At 41.9% G+C, this 6,245-nt stretch overlaps 1 long non-coding RNA gene across 1 annotated transcript; it reads left to right on the top strand.

Moving 5' to 3' along the window:
- Nucleotides 1–522: 522 nt before the first annotated feature.
- On the top strand, nucleotides 523–3,364 carry LOC146184257 (uncharacterized). Its single transcript, XR_014708414.1, has 3 exons — nucleotides 523–606; nucleotides 2,389–2,595; nucleotides 3,227–3,364. It is a non-coding gene; the product is annotated as an uncharacterized LOC146184257 (long non-coding RNA).
- The last annotated feature ends 2,881 nt before the right edge of the window (nucleotides 3,365–6,245 follow it).

Raw genomic sequence — 6,245 nt, 5'->3', positions numbered from 1 at the left:
GGAGTCAAAATACAGGAGCGCCTGTCTGCTATGCGGTCTCAGTGTAAGTTGAGATCAAAACCTCCGCTGGCGCACTTTTTTTTTTCATTCTTTCGTTTACCTCTTCCCTCCCGGAGCTGCGCCCACCGACAAGTGAGAGGTACTGTACATAGACCTTGGGTACTGCGCCATTTACTATAAAAACTAATAGAAAACTGCTCTAGAAGTCGGCGTTCCTAGGCTCTTCGGTTGTCGCCGTGTTGGCCGATTCGATGTAAGCCATTTTTTTTTAATCACGCCTTGTACGTGTCATCTCCCAGCGGAAAACAACGTTCTCACGCCTTCGCGCTTACTCCGCACCGTCTGCTGCATAAAGCCGCCCGCGCCCGCGCCGACGACTGCTTCGTCCCCTCGTCGCTAGGGCAATGACGCATGCGCCGTAGCGGTTGCGCACTGCATTCTCGCGCCTTTTTCAAGTGAGCACAGGGCGTGGACGTGTGGAGCTGAACGTCTGGACTGCGATACAGCATTGCAACTTTTTATCTTTGACGACCCAGCCATCTTGTGCGCTTGCGAATACATCTGGATCACCGACGAGCAAAAAAAGGCAACGTGTTCGCCTAACAGGTGAGAACAATCTTAAAATTGTCTTTGAGGTGCAACTCGTGACTGGCTTCATACGGGTGTCTAAGAGCAGTGCTGCGCGCTTCGCAAAGGCGCCATTCAGGCAGTGCAAACGTTTTATTCAGTGAACAATTTCGATACAGGGCGTGCTCTCTTTACAAACTTATTTGCATTGCTCATATGATTTTCGTTTCTCCGCATGATGAGTCCAGACAGAGGAACTACTCGGACCATATCGAAACTATTCTATAGCACTGTCCGACTAAACGAACGTCCGGTGTTGAGCGGTACTTAAGCAGCACACAGCAGCACCTTGGCTTGTATTTTGGTCAGCTGCGGTGATCAGATTTAAGGAGGCATAAACCACTTGTCAATAGCGAACTAAGCCGCTCGTTTGTACCGTGGAAGTTTGTTTTCAACTGGAGCTGTTCGACCGCAGTATGCAATAATTAATGCGATAGCGTTAAAGTTGCCGATTAGCAGAAAATCCGGCTAATTGTCAGCGAAAAATCACGGGCGTGGCTTTGACAGGGGAAAAGACATGGTGCTGATTGTTCAGAGGGTTGTGCGCGGAGTGGTCTTCGTATGACAGCTTGTTTGTAAATTATATGACAACTTATTTTTTATTATAGCGTTATTACCGGATGGTGCTGAAAGATGAACAGATGCCCGAGATGTGCGCAGAGCTTTTCTACATGGCTGGCCTACTTTGAACATTTTTCTTATCATAGTAGTGTACTCGGTGGAGCCTTATGTCCAATCAGTCCGTGCGGTGCTACGTTCAAGAACTACCGAACCTTCAGAAGCCATGTCTTCAGGAACCACAGAAACCATGCTGAAACAGAAAACATTGCCTTCCTGTGTACTGTGCCATCCTGCGGGAGATACGAGTCATTACGGATGAAGCTTGTGTCACATATTGTGGACGATTTCAAATAGAGAACAGGGTAGAAAATTAACATCGTGAAACACAGGCACTGCAGCAGACCAAAAAAAGACAAGCTAAGAAAAGTAAAAGCAGCAGCTATGGCTGTCAGAACTGGCAGCCTGTTCAAAAGCCAATTGCCGAAAATGACCATGAAAAAATTGATTTTTTGAAAAAGGAAGGAAGGAAAACATTCAGAGATATAGACGTGCCACTTGCAATGGCGTGCATGAAAGAAACATATTTTTACCAACGGGTGTTCATCAACTCGGCTAACCCTGTGCATACCACAGCCCAAGTGAAAGAAGAATGGCCATTGTTATTTCACAGACCATTCTTCTACAGTCACGCACATAACTTTCTTGGGAAAGATGTTCAGGTAAGATAAGGAGAATGGCTGCAGTGTACAAGTTGGAGTTGTGAATATTCAGTTCTGTTGACTGATATGTTAGGAAACCAAGCTATGCTGTGAAAGATCTTGCTTTTGCGAATGAAAAATTTGAGCATTACAAGCACAGACCTTGTGCAGAGCAGCGAAAGTTGTGGAAATCCTAGGGTGGTGAAGATCTGCAGCTAAATTTAATCAGTAAGATGTAAATGGGCATCATTTTATGAGAACTTTTAAATGTTTATTTTTTTCCCGATAATTTGTTTCTTTGGTTTAGGATTGCCAGACCCGCATCACATCCAATGGTGATACTGTGATAGCCGTAGAAAATTGGTAGCATACTGCAGTGTTTCTTGCTGCAAATTTAAATTTCTTGATACATGTCAAAGCAAACATTTGCCTTTTGCCATTGAAGCCTACCAATAATCTTTGCTTGCCAATGATGAAAAAAAAATGTTTTAATTTATTCCAGGCCACATTTCAGGACAGTATTGCAATATGCGCTCCACTCCTTGTGAAGTACCTTGACAGTGCACCTTCAAAGGAAATCATGTACCTGCTTGCAGAGCGGCAGCTCGAAGAAACAAAAAGCAACATCAGAGCTGAGGCAGATGTGGTAATGCATCTCCTTGCCGCATACTTCAAGGACGACCCTTGTGCTCTCTACCGTATTTTTGAAGTGAGTTATAAACCCCACTGTAACAAAGTAGTGAATCCTGAGCAATCCATTTTGGAGATTGTAAAATAATGTGAAACTAATGTGGTGTCAGGTATAACCTAACAGCCTTCATGGCCTTATTCATTGAAACTTGGAACTATATGAAAGAAAGAAGAAAGAACTATAATTATTAGAAGCCTTGATTATTGCAGTTTGACTTCCCTTACATCTTTTCAGTATGCTTGTTAGGTTCGGTAGCAACCATATGCTGGCACCACTCTTCTCTACTTGCAAGACTGATGCTTATGGCTATACGGAATAGGAGCGTGGAACCCATCAAAGAAAGGAAACTTCTTAGTTGTAAAAAGAAAAGGTACACCAGTCACCACCGTTTTATTTTTGTTGAAATGCTTAGCATCTGTAGTATGGAATAGAGAGCTCCATCATTGAAGTTAAATCTGCAGGTGACTGTCAGAATATCCGCAGCTGTATTATTTGCCGCGTATATGTTCCTAGAAACCAAAGGATTCGGTGCATCGGCTGAGTAAAGAAACATGGCTATAAAGTTAGCCAGTTATCACTGTTTTGGAGCACTATAAGCTGTTCTTGTTCGTTACCACATGAATTTGATTTTACTCCCGTCTCTTATCAGGAAGGCACGAGCATTACATCCAGGATCTCCGATTTGCCGTCCACGCCAGTTATATCTGTACTCGGTAAGCTTGATGATGGTATTTATTATCATGCTTTGTACATATGGCTGCGGCAGCAGATTGTGTGGTTGGACTAATTGTAGTGATCCATGCCTTTTCCTGGATTGCTTAGCTCTTCATTCACAAAAAGGCTAACTAATCAAATTAAATTACGGTTTAAATTTTGGGAAGTTGTCTTCATAGGTTACGAGATATTGTCATATATCTAACCAATGAGTATGGGTATATGTTCTTGTAAACTGTAGCTATGCGAGCATTATACAAGATCACTATGTGTTCCTATTTCAGTCAAAATTACCATTTGAAGGCATAGACTTCCGAAAAAGAATGGGACAAAGTTGCCACTTCGAGTATTCAAATAATGATTGCTATATAATTTTGCGCGACAGGCACATCTTTCTTTTTTTTTTTGTTACTAGCATTTTTTATGGCTTACAATACTGAAGTCAATATTTATATTATTAAAAATTAACCAAAAAATTGTCTTCATTTTTTTTTTTGCAAATTACCTGCTCCTTTCATATTGACAGCACCAGTGCGTATGATGCCTTGACTTTTTAGGCTACTTTAAATAAAGCACTTGCACTGTGTTGCATTAGAAGCAAAACAAAAATGTTTATTCTATTTCAGGTACCATATATGAAAAGCAGTGCGTGTTTTGTGAACAGGAGGCTGTATTTATAGAGCCAGCATCATTCAGTGAGGTAGATTGCCTGCTTTTCGTGCTGTAATAAGTCCTGAATCTTGAGTATGCAGAGCCAGCGGCAACGACGTTGGAATTTATCCAGAGGTGAGGCTCTTATCGTTTTTTTTTCTGGTTGTATCGTATATATGGGATGAATGTCTTTTCTCCATTTAACACTTGATTCTTCGTTTATTGTACTTGTTGAGGCGAAGCATTTCAGGATAGTGCCTTTAAAGGACCATTTGAAAATATCTTTCCTCCTGGCCTTACTTTTCTTGTTGCTTTTAGAACTGGTTTATAATTATGTGCTGTATATACTAATGCATGTAACGCTACTTTTCTAGTCTTGTTTCCAGTACTCAACTTTTTCATTAAGAAAATAGTATTCCCTATCTTGTCAAATTCAGCAGTGGTGCAGGTAAGAAAACATAATTTCTGTGCACTTCTATGAGCTGGCTTACTACTAGCTTGCCTGCTCTATTGTAAACCGGGTGCTGAGGCTCCTATGGACGAGCCCACCGAGGGTGAATGCAGACGGTGTACAAAGCGATAGGCTATGAATAATGCACGCACCAGTGATTTGACTCAGCTAACTTGCCACTTAGGACGCTCACCCTTATCGATCTGTGAAAAGTGCATCCTTCAGCAATTCCGTCTTCACACAGCAGCCAAACTTTATTTGTACAAACACTCTTCCATGTCACAGTGCCCTAGCTGTTCACATATATAAGCAGATATAGAACATTGCCTCACACAACGCAGACTTCTAGTCTCCCACTTATTATTTGCCTCGAACCCCACCATGGCTCATTTTGCTTGCCTCGCGGGACTAGGCCGCACAACGTGCCCTTGTCACTTTCATCAATAGCCTTCTAAGCACCTAGCCCAAGGGCTTTTTAATAGACACGTTACTGACATGCACCGATATGATGGCCAGATCTGTTCCTTACTGTAAGAAAAATTACGAAATATTTTTGCACATATTTTAAGCTCTATTAGTGTGCAACCTCTCGTAGCTCCAACAAAATATACACCTGTGACTTTGTGCGCGTTTGCAATTCCTTTTTGTTGGGGATATTGCAGAATACATGAATCTATGCCACAGTACATTACGATTTTATTTACTTATATCCAGAGATATATAAAGAACTAAAATAATTTTTACAGGTTGTTTAGCCACTATTTCACCTTTTTCTGCAGCCGAAGTTTTTGGAATAGTAAGCAATCAGCGATACACATCAGTGTTCGAGAATTGCATGAATGTTAAATAGTTGCGCTGAAAACGTTTGTTCGCCTTTGAATATTCTAGCAGAACTACTCAGCCAACTATTCAGTGTTTCATACGGTTTATTAAATACTAAGCAACAAACATAACAAGCATGTTACAATGTATTCTTTGGTAAAACAAACATAACTAAAACAAGTCATTTCTGTTTTACAGGCAAATATTTTTCATCTGTGCCTTGTCAGGGAGCAAGTGGCGAGGCGGAAAGAAGTCACTCACCAGCGTCCATTCGACAGTTATGAAGTTGGCGCAGAAGCTTCGTTCCATCTCCTGATACACTAAGCATGTATGTCAATTTTCTCATGGTTGTTCTTGACTGCATGCCTTCATGGCTCTCTTGATCTTTTTTGATGAATTCTTGCTACGTTAAAAACAACTGATGCCTCCTCATTTAAATATATATATATTTATGTGTTTTTAACCATGATCCTGGAAACAGTGTAATAATTGAAAATTCTGCGTTTCCGCATCACTAAAGCTTTTTTCCCATTTCATCTCCTCGAAACAACTGCGCGAAGCATGACTTCAAGAACTAAGCGAATTTTCGTCCGGGTTACATGCAAGCAAGTGCGTGGACTTATTTACTGGCTGCGATATGAACAACATTTGCGCCGAAAATAGAGAAGCCGTGCATAACAGGTGTGTGTGCCACCAACGCGCGACAGAACACTACCGGCAGCCATTTGCGCAGTTTTTTGACTGCGCAGCGCGCCGCAATCAATTAGTAACCGAATACTACGCGCTCAGCTTTGTACATACATTTTGGACAGCTTCTTTTCTGCGCGCAGGAAGCCATGTTCGCTCAGTTTTTGGATGATTTGAAAGCCGTGAACCCTTTTCAAAATTTTCTTAATCGACGCCCCCTTCTGAGAACGCACCTTCAGGTGAAGGCGCGCTGTCAGGAAGCGGCGACAATAGGAGAGCGGTTTCGCAGACGCGCTTCGAAGGCTGAGGAAAATAACAAAACAAGCAAAAAGGCGCATCAGCC

This window comes from Amblyomma maculatum, chromosome 7 (genome assembly GCF_055883805.1).
Source record: "Amblyomma maculatum isolate TAMU_Amacu chromosome 7, ASM5588380v1, whole genome shotgun sequence".
NCBI classification, from domain to species: domain Eukaryota; kingdom Metazoa; phylum Arthropoda; class Arachnida; order Ixodida; family Ixodidae; genus Amblyomma; species Amblyomma maculatum.
Note: the sequence above shows the minus strand (reverse complement) of the source record. Positions and strands in the feature narration are given on the sequence as shown.